At 42.3% G+C, this 18451-nt stretch overlaps 1 long non-coding RNA gene across 3 annotated transcripts; it reads right to left on the reverse strand.

Moving 5' to 3' along the window:
* Window positions 1-7604: 7604 nt before the first annotated feature.
* Window positions 7605-18320, reverse strand: LOC119186672 (uncharacterized). Of its 3 annotated transcripts, none has more exons than XR_012886186.1 (3): window positions 17998-18320; window positions 13613-15944; window positions 7605-9706 (listed from the first exon to the last, which is right to left on the reverse strand). It is a non-coding gene; the product is annotated as an uncharacterized LOC119186672 (long non-coding RNA). The 3 variants fall into 3 exon arrangements; XR_012886187.1 differs by having other exon boundaries at window positions 7605-9729; XR_012886185.1 differs by having other exon boundaries at window positions 10782-15944.
* Between the last annotated feature and the right edge of the window lie 131 nt (window positions 18321-18451).

The following is an 18451-nucleotide window of genomic DNA, read 5'->3' on the forward strand; positions in this document are numbered from 1 at the left end:
ATATGCTTGACAGAGTACACAGGAGAGCCACTCGGTTTCATCCTGTCAACATACTCCTCGAAAGAATTGGTAACAGAAATGGTATGTCTTCTCGGACTTCCCACTCTAGCAGATCATCAAAAACTGGTCAAGCTAAGATGATTTTTCCTCTTGTCAAAAAGTAAATTGAATATACAGTCGAAACCCTTTATAGGAGACACTGATATAAAAGACAAATGGACATAAGAGACACCAGTGTGCCTACACCAAAATAAGGGTTCATAAGAAAATGCATACGAGGTCCCCTGCTTATAAGAGACATCTCATGTAAAAGACAAGACAAGAACTGCTGCCCCAAGCACGCCTCTTATAAAAAGGTTGAACTAATAATACAGATCACTACTTAATGCCACATAGAGTAGGAATTCTGAAAGGAAGTGATGAGTACGCATATGAAGTACCTCAGCAATGGCTTAATATATATGGAAATTCACCGTTTTCCATAAACTATTCGTTCACCAATGTTTCAATTTACCTCCGTGAAAAGCTTTTAAAAGGGGCGCATAATATGTCGCTCAGTCTGAGGCAAGTGATTGAGACGTTCACTTTGCTATGTTAATTTCATTATGTTCCCACTCTTGCTAAGTTAACGTTATAGGAGACCAGCAAATAGCTGCACAGGTGTGTTGTATTATACTGTATTGTTTTGTATTCTGTTTTGCTGTATTGTAGTGCTTGAATATTGCATTTTAACATATCATGCTTTATCTTCTTGAAATGTTGTTTAGCATAGTATGGTATGGTTTTGTAAGGTACAACAACCATAACCCACCGCTGTACCGGCCTGAGGACCAACAGTATGCTGAAATAAATACGACGGGAGCATATATAAAAGGTCTAAACTCACCCTTGGGTGAACCCGAGCAGCGTACAAATCTGAGGCTATGCCTATGAGTGTGCAGTGCCATGTGTAGGTAGCGTGGTGCTATACAATCTCGAGGTGCTGATGCACTGCAGGCACAATGTTCGTCTAATGTGGGTTGCTCACATAAGTAAGACAGGTCATGAATTTAAGGTAGTTTCAATCAGTTGGACACCTCTTACATTTCGTAAATACGCAAACTTTATGAATTTCGCTATTCCTCAAAGTTCCTCGTGCAGCATTTTTTTGTACTACAACAAGAACTGTGCCTTCCAAACATACTTTAGTGCATCTGCCTTCAAAGAAATGAAAAGGAGAGATTTAACAATTTCAGTTCGTTCAACACACCTATCAAAGAGTTCAACCCACCTATCAAAGAGTATCAAAGAGGACTGAGGAAATCCGTCCTTATTATTTTGTTCAGATGTTTCCTCTTTACATGACAAACAATGTATTACCCTTCATGCATTAAATTAATTGCAAACTTGTTTCGATCTCATGATTGTCAGAATATTGAGCAGCATAAAAAAGCACTAATAATTGTAGAGTACATAAATGGTGGTTATTGATTAGCACAGCTTGTCCATCAACCGCTGTATATGTTCTCGACATCGCCATGCAAAAAAAAGAGTCTGACAGGAAAGAGGCACTGAGGAGCCCCCGACCTTCGAAACCAACAAAAGGCAGTCCAGAGGGCCCAAGAACTGGCGGAACACCACCGCGTTCCCGGCCCGACTCGGGCATCGCCTACAGTTGTGGCTGTGAGAATTAGAGTCACTGGAAAAAATTCGGAAAAATACAGAGGATGTGAGTGCAGTCACCGACTCTTCTTTATCGATTGGACATATCATCATTTCTATAATTTCCTCATCTGTAGATATCATCATCAGTGTGTGCCAGCTCATCTGAAATAATTACTGCTTTAAATCTTAATTCAAATAATTACTTAATCGAATAATTACTGCATTATTACTACACTGAATCAGACACTCGAACCCTTATTGTTGCCCTGTGAATCAACAGTCACATGCGCTATTGACCCGCATCTTGTTGCAATTGTTGCCCTTCCAAGTCAAGAAGACCTACCAGAGCCAAGCACGCCACCACTCAACTCTCCCACTCCTCTATCAATGACGATAAGCCCTGATCTGACAGCAGCCCAGAGTCAAGAATTTCTGAATTTATTGAACAGACATCTTTCTTTAATTGACGTTCATTCTGCTTTCCTTGGTGTTACAACTTCCGCGACTCACTGAATTCAGACTGATGGCTCCCGAATTATTCACCGGCGCCCATACCGCGTGTCTCTTGCAGAAGGGAAGATAATCGAGGAAAACGTCTCAAACATGCTTCGATGGAATATCATACGTCCTTCCTCGAGTCTATGGTCTTCACCAGTTGTTTTGGTGCAAAATAAAAACGGAACACTACGTTTTTGCATTGATTACCCGGCACTGAACAAAATAACGCACAAAGATGTTTACCCTCTCCCACGAATCGATGGCGCACTAGATTTGCTGCATGGCGTGAAGTATTTTTCCAGCCTTGACCTGCACTCGGGTTACTGGAAAATACCAGTGTCCGAATTTGACAAAGAAAAGACGGCTTTACCACCCCAGATGGGCTATATGAATTTAACGTAGTGCCTTTCAGACTTTGTAACGCGCCTGCTACCTTCGAACGTATGATCGATAGCGCACTGCGTGGCCTTAAGTGGAAAACCTGCTTATGCTACCTTGACGACATCATAGTGTTTTCGTCTGCCTTTTCGCAACATCTGCAACGTCTTGAAGAAGTCCTAGGTTGCCTTGCAAAAGCTGGTTTACAGCTGAATACGAAAAAATGTACCTTCGCAAGCAAGACAATCAAGGTTCTAGGGCACTTAGTCAGCAAAGACGGTATTCGACCAGATCCTAAAAAGGTTGCTGCCGTCCTCGAGTTTCCACGTCCGTTGCGCCAAAAAGACCTGCGCAGTTTACTCGGCTTGGCATCCTACTTTCAGCGCTTTATACGTGATTTCGCAAGGCTTGCCTCTCTGCTCCAACAACTGCTCGCAAGTAACACGGCATTCGTCTGGTCTAAAGACTGTGAAAAGGCTTTCCTAGCGTTGAGGCAAGCCCTGACATACAACCCAGTACAATGTAACTTCGATCCAGGTGCACCCACCATTCTTCACACTGACGCCAGTGGTCATGGTCTCAGTGCCGTTCTACTGCGAATGTGTCATTGCTTACGCCAGTTATGCTTTGACTGCTGCCGAGAAAAATTACACAATAACCAAACAAGAGTGCCTTGCTGTTGAATGGGCAGTACAAAAATTTCGTCCATACCTCCACGGCCGCCACTTCACAGTCGTCACTAAAGAACTTTTCGGACTGTTTTGGCCGCTGGGTGCTTCGTTACAAGAGCACAACTTCGATGTCGTTTACAAGTAAGAAGCACCAAGATGCCGATGCTCTCTCTAGCTGCCCTTCACCCAACTGTAATAGCCCACCGTCACCAATTTCCATCGCAGCATTACCCATCGCAGGTTTCAGTTGGCTAAGATGCGGCCGTCCTTTTACCTTTGTGTCGCATCAACGCGTTGACCCTTACTGCCGCTTCATAATAGCACGTTTAGAAGGCACATCCACTCCTCTGAACGCCCGACTTCACTGACAACTGAAATAATTCAAGCTTCACAATGGTGTTTTTTATACATATTTACCATGTTGAAGGAAACAAATGGGTCCCCATCATACCGCGTTACCTACAACATCAGATTCTTGAGACATTCCACGATGATCCTGCTGCTCAGCATCTCGGCTATCACAAAACGTACGAAAAAATATGCAGTTGATTCACCTGGCATGGCCTCTCATCCGCCATTGCCAAATATGTTTCTTCGCGTGCCTTATGTCAACGGCGGAAATCACCCACTACTGCTCTTTCTGGCTTTCTCCAACCTCTTCCTTGTCCCATTTTGCCATTCGAAGTCGTCGGGATAGACTTGTGCGGCCTCCTTCCCGTAACCTCCAATGGAAATTGTTGGATTGTAACGGCTGTTGACCACCTCACTAGTTATGCGGAAACAGCCTCACTGCACGCTGGTACAGCCACTGAAGTAGCCAATTTTTTTCTGCGTAACATATTTTTACGCCATGAAGCTCCACGTGTTCTGCTCAGCCACCGCGGCAAGGTCGTCATTTTCTCTAGTGTTGCTGAGGTTCTACGCGCCGCCAACACCATCCACAAGACAACTTCTACTTATTATCCACAAACAAATGGCTTGATGGAACGCTTTCATTGTACCCTCTCAGACATGATTGCCATGTACATTAACCCTGGCCACACGAACTGGAATGCCATTTCGCCACGTTCGCCTACAATAGGGCTACGCAATGCACCACTCGCTTTTTTTCTTGTTTTCTGGTCCATGGCCGCTCTCCAAGTGTTACTCTGGACGTCTCCTTCCTTTCGGCTCTTGCTACCTCAGCAGGCCTTTAATCTGCACATTTTTTGTCTCGCCTCGAGCACTACCGTCATCTGGCCCGAATCAACACCGGCATCATTAGGAAGCTCGCAAGTCTCGCTACAACTCAACTCACCGTGCTGTCACCTCTTCTCCAGGAAACGAAGTTCTTCTCTGGATTCCCGTGCGTGTGCCCGGCTTATGTGAAAAATTCCTCGATCGTTTTATAGGACTTTATAGGTTCATTGAACAAACGTCCCCCGTTAATTGCCGTATCTTACCACTTAAAGCTCCCATGACCACCGTTGCCGAGGGACAGAAATTGTGCAACTTTATCGACTGAAACTGTATACCCGATATATTGTCTCTCACATGGCTAGGAGGCTGCTTCCAGCATGACAGGAATTAATGTGAGAGCAGTCACCGACTCTTCTTTATCAATTGGACATGTCATCATCGTTTGTATAATTTCCTCATCTGTAGATGTGATCATCAGTGTGTGCCAGCTCGAGCACGTCTTGAATAAAACTCTTCCTCATAAGTGTTTCAGTCTTAAAATATACATTGTCATTACTCCATCACATACAACACACATAATATGACAGGCACTGGCTTTTGCAAAAAAGGACATCAAGTGGATTTTCACAAATTATAGTAATTACTCACTCGTCCTGAGCATAAACAAACCAGTTCTTCACAAATTACTTGATGCAATATAGAACTTTGCAGTATTCACAAACACATGAACAGGAGCACTTAATTACTTGCACGTGCCACACCTTCACCACAATGTATAACCAAAGGAGCTTGTCTTCAGTATTCATCATGACATCCAATAGGTTTTGTGTACTGCCTGTAAATGTTCCAGTCATGCATACACTTCGTGCCACTGAAGCAGCCCAGTTGCCTATTTCACTGGGGAATGGACCAAGTAGCCCCGACCTTAGTACTTCTCGCACCACACTTGAAAACCACAGATTGAGAAGCACACACCAAGGGCTTTTTCAGCCTTTTCTTTTACAGTTCACATAGTTGCGCTCTCAGGTGAATGTTGCCTGACCTTATGAGCCTCCAAGTGGCGCCTCAGCTCACAACTCCATGCAGAATTCCAGGGACAAAGGTGGCACTGGTAAGGTCTTTCGCCAGTGTGAACGCGAATGTGTGAGACCAAATTGCACTTCTGATTGAAAGCTTTGCCGCAGGAGTTGCACTTGAATGGGCGCTCGCTTGTGTGAATAATATGGTGTCTCTGTTGAGCAGATCTGTTCCTCGCAGTATAGCCGCACACTTGACACTTGAACACGTGCTCTCTTGTGGGAGATCCCAGATGAGGTGACCAGTCAGGGCGATGGCATACAGTAGCAAAGTCTGCGTTATGCAAAATGGCAATTTTTTTAGGAAACGGCAATACTATTACCGAAGGAAGGCCAGCTAGTACGACTACTCTACACTGGGGTCGCAGGATGGTGACAGTTAAAGGTGAGGAAAGGTAGAATTACGACAAAAATATTCACAAAATGGCCTGAAAAAAAGAAAGAACTCTGGTAACCTGTGTTGCAGTTACTTGAAAAGGAATGCTGGGGGTGATCCAAATTTCTATATGACCAAACAAGCGTAGCATAATCCTTTTCATCGATGAAGTTAGTTCTGTAGTATTCAGTAGGATTAACATTGAATCTTTGCATGATTTTGTTTGGGCAGTCACACGGAAAGTTGCCCAAGTTTCACTTTTATGCCAGGTTTTTCAATAGACACTCAGAAAAAGCTGACACTGGCAAATGAGAGTTGGCATGAGAATACAAGCCATTGAGGTGCAGGGATGGGATGAGGCGCTCATATGCTACAGATTGATGGCTGTATTGTGGGATTCAGGGAATACCCAGTGAAATATTGGGGGATCCTTAAACTCTGCCTTTAAGAGATGAGAGATATACACGATAGCCATATTCTGTCTCAATAGAGCTTACTGAGTTCAAAGTGGCTTGTGTCGATGAAGCTTTCACATACGACTGCTTGCTCTTTAAAGGGTAGCATGCGTTAAACCACGGGAAATTCTGCGCCTAAAATCTTTTCGAACTTTCTGCGCACCCACTATGTGGCCTCAAGGAAAAAGGCACAGTAAAGTGCGTGTGTTTCGTAGTGGGTGGCCAACCTTAAACCACGAAGTGATGATAATCATATGTTCTGACGTCTGATCGCAATGTACGCTTGTACCACACATTACTACTGCGATATTACATGTTTGCATTGTGAAGCCTATATACAGAACGCGTGAGTTTTTAAAGCATGCAAGTTATTTTCACGGCATCTTCAAGCAGAGGATGTTATTTTCACTGTATTTCCAAACAGATGTGTGGCTTTGTGGTAGAGTACCTGCTTGCCACACAAATGACAGGTTCGATCTTCACACGAATGGAGAATTTCTTTTGTTATTCATTTTATTTGCATATTTCTCAATTTTTCATTCACACAAAATTATGATGATGCTTCGCTCACAACCACCGACGCCGACGCTGGAATTTCTGCGAAACGAGCTCTTTAACCCTGTCATGCTAAAATGTGGGCGATGTTTCCCGAGTAATCTGCGAGACCACAAAGCTAGCACTTTCCTCATGAATAATTTTAGCACTGCACATGCACCAACACAAGCACTTGTTTCTCAGTTTGCAATGTTAGAGCAAAAGAATTCTGTTGATCTTGTGTCTTGATACGAATTCTTTGCTAACACTGGAGCTCACATTGGGAAGCAGTTAATGTACAACTGGGAAATCAAGCAGAAATCGTTATCGCACATACATCCAGCAACTACTGAAATACCGGAGCACTTCAGACGCAGCGGAAAGTGAATTCGCAGTGAAGAATGAAGCACAATGATTCAAACACACGTGAAAAATTTGCACAAACAAGAAGGAGCACAAAAAGAGAAGGACAAAGAATGAGTGCTGTCTAACTACTGGTTTATTGAAACGAAAATGGAATGCATACGGGAACTAAATTTTTGTTCCAAAAAACTTCAGTCATTAGACAGCGCTCATACTGCATCCTTCTCTACTTGTGCTCAGTCTTATTTGCACTGATTTTTTTTACAACATGCATCGAATTCAACTCGCCCACCTGTCCACCTTACTGCGACTCAAACATTACACAACGGAAAAAGAGGCAACCTCATGTCTGCCGCGTTGTCCGGTATCACAACACTGCGTCTCGTCGCAACCAGTTTTCAATTCTGTGTTTCCCACACTACACAACAAATGAATTTTTAAAATGCATTTATTCAAAACTTTTGTCTAAGAGAAAAATAATAGAGCACAGTCTGCTTCTATTAATGGTTCGACCAATCACTCAAACAGCATGACATAACTGAGAAAAGAAGCCTTGCATTTTTCCTTCGTTTCTTTCGCCATTTGGTTGGTTAGTGCATTAAGCAATACTAACATTGCATTTCCATTTTCTGGGAATAGGTTGTTACAGCTTCTGAGCACACCACCTTAAGAAGACAGTGCTATTCCACAAACAAGAAAGGAAAACCAATGCATTATGGCACACTGTCTGCGGCATGGAATTTGCTGCATTATCAAAGGTTCTGCAAAGAGGGACATTCTGAAATGCCAGGAAGGCAGCACTGGGAGTAATTCGCTATATCTATCCATGCTATGCCACATGATGCATTGTTCCCTTTCGGGATGGGCTATTACATTGATGTAGTATTGTGCGGCAAACGCTGGGCACGGCGCTGAAGCGCCGGCCGACACGACGTACGCAGCAGCCGGAGGCCAAGCAGGAACTCTTTTATTATATACAATGCCGTGCATATATACACAGCGTAGTGCCCCCCGAGGGCGAAATACTTTACATGAAACCGAAACTGGCAACCACAAAACTGAAACACACCATAATTGACGCTTCTTATAAACCAGTCAAAAGTGTGTGTGAATATGTGCATCTCTCTAAGCAGAAAAATGGAGCAGAATTACAATGATGAATGAGAAAGCGCACATACATGGGAGCAGCAAGAAAATAAGAAGGGAGCCAAGTGTCACATAGAAATGGGTTCCATTGAGTTTTGCCCACAGCATTCTATAATGAACTAAGGAGTACCTTCATCAACACATAAATACTAATGTTATGAAGATAGGTCAAGAAGCATTAAAGAAAGAGCTTTGCTAACAAAAGACTACAGCAAATCCTATTAACCTCCCATGAAACAACAATGTTTAAAGCTGGCTGAGCATCCAATAAGTGTAATATGGCAAGGCACGTGAAAAATGCCCACACTTCTTCAACACTTGACCAGGAGATGCCTGAAATCCAGCATAGAGACAGCATGCGTGGGACATGCAATATAGCAACTGGTACTCAACAAATGACACACAATTAAATACTTCATTTTTGGCTCAATTTAAGAAAAGGACATTGGTTATAGTTATGACAATGGTAAGTCCAAGAATTGGAGATCAGCCTGGCATTACACACAAGGACAGCCTGGAAGCTGCTCAGCTGAGCAGAAGAAAGTTAACAAAAGCACATGCTTGCTCATTAAGGAGATCTCACTGCTACAAGTCAGGGACTGCAGAACTACAGAGTGTTTCTGTTTTGATATTAACTTTAAGGCTGGGCCATTGCACAAAAACATATCAGTGAAAAACAATCGGTGTTCCCTTTTGCAAGAAACGCTGTGCCTTTTTATCAAACCACAGTAATGACTCATTCCTAAAGATCAACAAACAGCTCCTTCACCTATTCCCGGATGCAATGCAACATCACAGGATGAATAAACACACGAATAAGAGCACATATCACTTCCACCTTCCGCACACTCAGTCTAATGTGTACCTAATGGAACAAGTCCACAACATTTATCACAACATCCAATAAGTTTGGTGAACATAGTTCCAAACCTCACTGGGGCATGGACAAAGTATCGCCGACCTTGGTACTTCTGGCACAGCACTTGAACCTAGAGCATGAGACGCACACACCACGTGCCTCCTTAGCCTCTTCCTTCACAGTTCACATATGTGCACCCTCAGGTGAATGTTTTCTCTGCTTGTGAGTTTCCAAGTGGCGCATAAGCTCTTTCTTCCATGCAGAATTCCAGGGACAGAGGTGGCACTGGTAAGGTCTTTCACCAGTGTGGATGCGAATATGCGTGCTTAAGTTGAACTTCTTATTGAAGGTTTTTCCGCAGTACTCGCATTTAAATGGACGCTCGCCTGTATGTATCATATGGTGTCTCCGTATGACTGATTTGTGCTTTGAAGTATAGCCACACACATAACATATGAACACACGCTCTTTTGTCGAAGATCTCAGACGAGCTGGCTGGTCAGGGTGATGATGAATAGCAGCAAAGCCTGCGCAATCCAAAATGATAAATCTGTAATAAACAACACAGTTGTGATTGAAGGAAAAAATAAAGAGCCCAGCTAGTAAAATTACTTTACACTGGTTTCAAAGGTTAGCAAGAGTGCAAGGTGAGAAAATGATCAACTCTTATAACCCGCATTAAAGTTTATAAGTGACAAAAAACAAGTTGAATGCACCAGAACTTCCTGATATATGGCTAAACAAGTGTATCACAATTATTTGCCTTGAAGGAGTCAATGCTGAAGTAGTCAGTACGATTAACATTGTATCAAATTCTGGCACCGACGACTCCATTTTCGATGGAGGCAGATATGCCTGAGGCCCATGTGTTTAGGTGCACATTAAAGAACCCCTAGGTGGACGAAATTTCCAGAGCCCTCCACTAAGGCGTCTTTCAAACCTTGGTTTTAGGACGTTACACACCATAAATTATTATTACATGATTAAAGGGACCCTAAAGGCAACTATTAAGTCAACTTTGATTGTTGAAATAGCGGTCCAAAAACCTCGTAGTGTTACTTTTGTCGCCGGAGCCACAGCAGCAACAACGGACATTGAACAATTTCCTGCCATGGCTTGCGAGATGGCAGAAGAGATTGATTCAAATGGGCCCGACTAGATGGCAAAATTCATCTAGTTTAGGTAGGCGAAAATTGAACTTTCGGACCGATCACATTATTTCCCATACTAACCTCCGGCAGTTCATTTTTCAATGCTAAAACAGACATGAACAAGCAGCATTTTATTATTTCCTTGATGCTCTTAAGGTTCTTTATTTAGTGCAGCGAGTGATAAATTGTAGGTGGTACCTCTGACGTAATCAGGATCATTTTGCAAATGTTCAATCGTAGAGCATGTATTCTCTATATTCATTTGAATATCTGGTAAGTAGGGCACTGCTGTTCACAATACTGTCGTTTTATAAGTTGCATTACATTGAGCTTTAATTGTTCTTTACTTTAGTGTCCCTTTAACATTGTATCTTTGTTGACTATTATTACGGCAGCCAGAGAAGATGTTGACAGACTGTCATTTATGCGAGGTTTCTCAATAGTCACTCACACAGAGCTCATGTCCAGGGTACCAAGCGACTGCCATGAGATGAGGCCCTCATCTGCAACTGATAGGTGCCTGTTCAGTGGCCTTTAATGTAGTCAAACATACTTTGATAATTTAGTTGGCGTTTATTGAATAATTGCAAGAGGTCTGCAAGCTTGCACCTGCCTTGTGTATGTTAGTCAGGTACGATTTTCTTTGCTAGTGATTTTAAAACGAAAAAGGGCTATGATGTGGTTTTTTTTGGAGCTCATGTTGTGAAGTGATTAGGCGGCAGTAGCAAAATCAAACAGAAATCGTTATAGTACATTCATTCAACAAAGAGAGAGTATTTCCGATGTATCTGAGCATTTCCGATGCACTGGAAAGTGAACAATTCGCAGTGAATTATGAAGGATAATAATTCAAATGCAACACTATTCATATGCTTCATCCTATATTACAACACTGTGTCTTGCTGCCACTGATTTTCTACTCGCCCATTTACTTACAGCAATACACAATGAATTACGCCTTAGAAATGCATTTAGGCCTATTTCCAAAGAAGAAGCTAGAAGAATGCATACTACATCTATTAATGGTTTAATCAATCATTCACAGACCTCAACGAATTTGACAAAACCAGTCTAGCATTTTTTGTTTGCGTACTTGCCTCCCTGGTTTGCTAGAGGCAATAAAAAAAGGCATTTCCATTTGCATGAAATAGCATATCATGCTTATGAGAACACCACCAATAAGAAACACTGCTGCAGCAGAACCAGGGGTTGCAAAGGTTTCCAAAGCGAATATTCAAAACGTTCCAGAAACTGCGACAGGTGTTTCAAGGACTCAAAGAGACACACAAGGTTGCAATTCCTTTATACTCTAAAGTTGCCAAAAATGACTAATTTTACTACATTAAATTAAATACATCGATATGACAATTATAACAAACATGTCTAGTCTGCATTATTTACTTTAGCTTCACGTTTTTAAAAATGTGGAAAAGCAGCACCGACAAGCAATACGTATCTCTCTTTCACTCGTTCGTGGTTTGACCCCGTGTAAATTTTTTTTTTTTCCCTGTGCAGCTTTGCAAAATGAAACCACATGCACTCACACCAAATTACTGTTTCTGAAATGGGGAGTTTGTGAGGTGAACGGCGACCTTTCATAATAGGAAGGCTGCAGTACCGATTGCGAAAGCGTTGTTTGGGAAATTCAAGGACATTAAAGAACGGGAATAATTTACAGGGATTTCAAGAGCCTTGAAAACACACTTTTCGAATGCAAGGTCTTTCAAGGATTTCAAGGGCCTGTACGCACCCTGGCCAGAACTGAGGGACGAAAACCACTGACCGACACTCTCACATTGTTAACTCTTTAATTCAGAACTGCCACACCTCAAAAAGTCCACTGTTCCTCAAAGTCAATTTTTCAACACTAATAAAACAAAAAAGCCAGTTAGCAAAAAAAAACCTTGACTACGACATCGAACTAAATGTTCTACAATAGAGAATATTCTGAAACATAAACATAAACCAGAACGTAAAACTTGAGAGTAATTCTGTATGTCCACTCACTCGGACACTTGACGCATTGTTTGGGATGAGCTATTACACCTACACTTATTTAACTAGTCGAAAGGATGTGGTGATGTGCAGTTCCCTTTAAGAAAAAAAAAAAAAAAACGGAGCAGAATTGCTGCGATGAATCAGAAAGCACTCATATGAAAAAAAAAGGCAAGAAAACAAAAACGGAGCAAAGTGTCATAATCAAATAGGTTCTACTATGATAAACTAGGTTCCATTATGATGAACTAATGAGCTCCACATTAAAACGTATGATAAAGATACTTTAGGAAACGTCAAGGGATATTTTACTAACGCAGAAGCACAGTCAATCCTAACGACCTCCAAATAAACAACAACACCTAAATATAGCTTATTCTGGAATAAGAGCAACTTCGCGAGGCTCAGGGAAAATGTGCACGCTTTCTTGTCTGAACACAAAACCAGTTGATGCTTCAAATTGAACATAGAGGCAGCATGTGTGCGACATGGAATATAGCAATTGGTTCGAAAAAATTATGACATCATGAAATGCATTCTCTTTGGCTTTGGTTAACAAAAAGTTTGTTGGCATTTGCCTGAAGTAATATTAAGTCCAAGGAGCATTCTTTCCGAAAAATGGACAAGTAGCTGCCATGAGACATGAAAACATCCTGGAAGCAACACAGCTGACCAGAAGAATGTAAGAACATGTGTGCACTTGTTGGGAAATTATGAGTAATCTCCCTGCTACAACTAAAGAGTTGTAGAAATATAGACATTTGAGATCATTGTTATTGTTACACCATGACACAAAGCACACCTCTGTGAAGAATAACAGGAACAAGCAAAAAAATCATAAAGTGACTTATTCTAATGCTGCAGTAATGGCTGAATCCTAAGCGTTAACAAACCAGTATTTCAGAAATCACTTAATGCAACGCACCTTTGCAGTATGTACAAAGACACGAATTAGAGCACATAATCACTTGCACGAGCCACAAACACAGTCCAATGCACACCTACAGAAGCGAGTCTTCAACATTTAACAACACAACCACTAAGTTTTGCATATTAACGGCACGTGTCCTGGAGTTACGCGCGTACTTTATGTCGTTCAAGCAGCACAGTTGCAGGTTTCCCCGAGGCATGAACGATGTAGTCTTCACCTTAGCACTTTTGGCAACGCACTTGAAGCCACAGAACAAGACGTCTCCTCAGTCGTTTTCTTTGCGATTCACATGTGTGCACTTTGAGGTGAGTGTTGGCTGCACTTGTGAATTTTGTTGAAGTGGCGTGTAAGCTCACCTTTCCATGCAGAATTCCAGGGACAGAGGTGGCACTGGTAAGGTCTCTCACCGGTGTGGGTGCGAATGTGCCTGACCTTGTTGTACTTCTGACTGAAGGTTTTGCCGCAGTGGTCACATTGGAATGGGCGCTCGCCTGTGTGTGTTATTCGGTGTGCTGACATATGAGTGCGGTACTTTGTAACATAGCCACAATCGGGACACTTCCACAGGCGTCTTATCCTGCGACGGCCCAAACTGGCTGGATGACCCGGGCGACGGAGCAAAAAGTCTGCAAAAGTCAAAACAATGCATTTTCATCAGGTCAGAGTTAGTCTTGCAGGGTGAGATAGAATAGATAGAAAGTGTAACTACTGCACAGTGGGTCAAGATTATGGACACAGTGAAAAATGGAAAAAATTGCAGGACACATTGAAATTTTCAAGTGTGTTTGGCAAAAAGCCTCTAGCCATTCGACCGACTATGCCATGTCTTTCTTTCCCACAGTCAGTGCAATGCCCAAAAATGAAAAGTGTATGTTCTTTTTTTTTTATTTATTACCGAAACTCGCAGTGTGATGCGAGACTAATCTGCCTGCACTTCACATGCGTACATATTTTAACGTTTCGTGTGCCGAGCTGACGCCATCTGTGTTCCAACTCTCATAAGGCTCCTTTATCCTCCTGCGTGAGGGGGAGACGCCAAGGCTAGCGCCATGCCTGGGAGCTGGACACCAGACACCACGAGTATAAGATATTGAAGGGTTTTACCTTCAGACAAAGCAACATTTTATGCAACAAATGGCACAAGGTGAACAACAGGTACTAAACATGGAACTAAATCCTGAAACGGAAAGCACAACACACATAATCTGTAATAAATGCAATCAAAGCACTTCATAAATGCCTGCACATAGGGTCCTCTGATGAGGTAAATTCTGAAATGGTTAGTACGACTAATGTTCCTTATATAACAGCACAAGGCATTCGGAATGACAGTGTCGACGCCTTTATGACCTCTAAAAAAATTGGAGCAAGCTTGAGCTTCGCTTTCAAGAGCAGATCGAGAGGGCGTAATCGGGCTTCATACGCATTGCCTTGTGAAATGCTGGCCTTCCTCCATTCTAGGTGGATGTCTAAACTGTACCGTAGGGAAACTAATGACTGTGTGCATAACATGGACTGTTTCAAAATATTATAAAATTCCTATTGCAAGCACAGTTGTTAAGTGTCCACTATGCCATAATTACTCCTTTTGGAAATCAGCAAAGGCCTCACTATGTGTCCATAGGGCAACACGTGAATGCAATGCACAGCTGTTTACATTGTTTCCAATTATGCAGCTGATGATGATTAATTATGTCTGAGCACTCTGTAATAAGTGGGCTTTTAACACACCAACTCCTCGCTCATTTCACATGTTTTGATGCCTGGCGCGAATCTACGCCTTTGCCATGCAATACATGATGTGTTAAAGAGTCTCCTTTCAATACATCCATTCATCTAGTATTTATACAAAGCAGTTTTATCCAATATTGTGTCTCTGCAGTATAATACCTGTGTGCTACACAGATTGCCTGTGTCCAATCTTCATTTTGGCAAGGGTAATTTTATCACTTATATTATTTAAATCGTTTCTGGTTTTCTGTCTCAGAGAAGATCATTTTTCACTCACAATGACGCCCATGTCATCACCATCGCTGAAATTTTTGCGAAACGAGCTATTTAACACTCACGTGTTAATCCAAGCCCACACGGGCCAGTTTGGATGCATAAAGTGTACTATACCAGTTCATTTAACCTGCAAGATTGTAGACCATGTAGTCTGAAACATACCTAGTTTGTGTTCGAGGAAAGGGCAAAGATGAATAGAACACAGGTACTGACAAAATCGTGCCACGATTTACACACCAACACAATTTTCCTGTCATCAGTATTTCTTGAATTACAAAAGTAGTTGAGCCTGGCAACTTGGTAGAACTGTACAAATATCTTTATATTAGTGCAGCTCTCTTCAAAACCAAGAAAAAACATGTTGCAGGGGCACAAAGCGTAATACGGAAAGGCTTTTAGAAAATGCGGCAATCTTCTGTGTCCATGTTTTCCATAAGGCACCTATACTTGTGCACATACTTGTCCCCAGCAGAATGCCTACATTCCACAGACCAGATCATTGTGCACAAATTTTGGCATCTCAACAAAAATAATATTGAGGCCGTGGGAGGAACTGTGGTGCGGCAATATCAGTAGACTCGTTCTTTAGGATGTGAAGATCTAAAGTTGTTTTCTGCACTTGTTTACTCTGCTCCTTTGATGCTCTCTTCCATGCACTGGCCAGCAGAATGGCTGAGGCCTCTGTAATGAATGAAAGAGGGCACAGCATAAAGATTTCAGCTGAATAAAACAGCAATGAAAAGGTGGAGAACACGCATGACAAAGATATAAAACATATGTTATGAGCTAACACATCAAGCATATCATTAAAGTTTGTAGCTAATCTACTTCACAGACTACCAAACCTGTAATGGTTGTTATGGTTCTCCATTTCTAAGCACAAGGTCTGTAGTTCATGGCTTGCGAGACCTCTGTGGGAAGAAAACTCAAAGAAGATTGTGCATTTAGACTTTCGTAGATGTTAGCGGAATCCTACACTTTTAAACTTAATCTACTGCCTTTGATAACCCAGCGACGTACCAGTCACGTTAAAGGGACACTAAGGTCAAATGACAATTTACGTCAGCGTGAAAGCTCAATTAATGACAACATCTAAAACGACAATATTATCAACAGGAGAAAGCTCAATGAATGACAACATCCAAAACGACAATATTAGCAACAGCAGTGCCTTACGTACCGAGAAATTAAAGTAAATGCATGAGAACACTTGCACTACGCATAAGACATTAGCAAAGTGATCCCAATGACGTGAAAAATACCGCTTAAAATTAATTCCTAGTAATCAAACTAGGTGCACTAAATGAAGAACCTTTTGTGCATCAAGAGACGTAACAAAATGCTGCTTGTTTGTTTCTGTTTGATTAGGGGAAACAAGAACTGCTGGACGTTACTATAGGGAATGGTGAGATGGTTCAAAGGTTCAATTTTCGCCTTGTTAAACTGGACAGGTCGTGCCATCTAGCGGTGCCCAGTCGAATTAAGCACGCCTGCCCCGTCGCAGCCCATGGCAGGAAACTGTTCAATGGCCATTGTTGCGGCTGTGGCTTCAGCTACTTTCGCTCTGCTGCTACAAGTGTTGATGGCCGCACGGTAAAACTGGGCAACGTTGTGCATGGCAACAGTGACGCGACACGTTCCACTTCGGACAGGTAATTTGAAGTGTGCTAAACAGATGCAGACTACTAAAACGTAATTTCATTTCAAAATAAATACTTCCTTGGCACAAAAGCAAAACTACAAAGTTTCTGGACTGCTATTTCAACAATAAACGTTGACTTAATAGTTACGTTTAGTGTTCCTTTAAATTCGAGTAATATATTGCCGCCCTTTTCCAATATAAAGTCAAACTCATAATGTTTGACATTACTCGTCAAACACTATGATGTGTGAAAAATAATACGTGAGGAGTTTTTCATCCTTAAGTGTCTGAAGTATTAGAGATACTTGCTCAGTCAGAAACACTTTAGTCCTTTACATACATGCAAGTCACATTTATAAGAACACTCAACAAGAAATAAGAGTAAAAATGGAATGATCAAACAGGCAGGATTTGTGGGGTGGAAGTCTCAGGTGCAGCTGCCAAAACTAGCTCAGTGCAGTCTATCTATTCATCAGCTTCATGGTGCAGTACCTTTTTCAGGGAACTTACATATAGTTGTGAGATGAGGCCCTGTCTCACTTCTTCATCTTCTGTTATGCATTTTCGAGAGGCTTTAACCCATTGAAAATTTTCTTACATTGCTCCCCTAAATGCAAACATCGTTCAAACACAACAAATACATTCCCAACCTCGCGGCTACTCGACGAAACTGCCCCTAGCCTTCTAGAGAAATTTTGGCACCACCCTTTGTCCTGTTATTATTGAAGCAGATTTAATCGTCCCGATTAGCAATAGTCGCTGATTAACCCAAATAACGCTGTAGGATCAAATAGCGATCGAAATTTCCCGTCTGACACCGGCATAACCAACGCGCGCACATCATCATGTCAGACCGCAGTCCGCTCACATATCCGACGACTGCGTTTGAGTTGCTTCACAAAGCAGAACCAAATAGGAACTCGTGGAACACAACAGTCACGTGAAAGGCGAGTTCCTACGCAGCGCGCCTATGCGATGCACTAAACGGGAACCAGCAAACGGCAACGACACAGACGCTCTGTCAGACCACAATACGCAGTACTTCCAAGCTGTAGCAGCTGCCACCAGTCAGTACAAGCTTACTGAATTTACCTCTGACTTGAATCGATGACATACTTTTGTCGTCCTTTTCAAAATTCGAAAGAAAATTTTGCACACGACCGCGTGGCTACAGTGGCTAGATCTAGCCACTGTAGCGTGGCGTAGTTATCACGCAGTCTTCGAATCATCACTCCTTTTCACACCCGTAAAGCTAAGCCAGAGGGCAACAACAATCGAAAGCTGCTTCATCGACTGTAGGCACACGAAATCAACACTCGCAGGTAAGTAAACAACAAGAAACACTGCACAGATCGAGCAAAATGTGTCATCTTTCAAACTACTCATTCTTTCCCTCCATCAACGCCTCCTCTAGACAGATGCCTGAGGAATGGCCCGCGCTCCCAGCGGAGTTGGCCTTCAGTTTTAAACAAACTCCGCGAGGTGGCGCTCGCGACCAACAGTATTATTTTTTTCTTTTGCCATCTTGGGTGAGGTGTGCGTACAT

The sequence above is a fragment of the Rhipicephalus microplus genome, chromosome 9 (assembly GCF_043290135.1).
Source record: "Rhipicephalus microplus isolate Deutch F79 chromosome 9, USDA_Rmic, whole genome shotgun sequence".
Classification (NCBI taxonomy): Eukaryota; Metazoa; Arthropoda; class Arachnida; order Ixodida; family Ixodidae; genus Rhipicephalus; species Rhipicephalus microplus.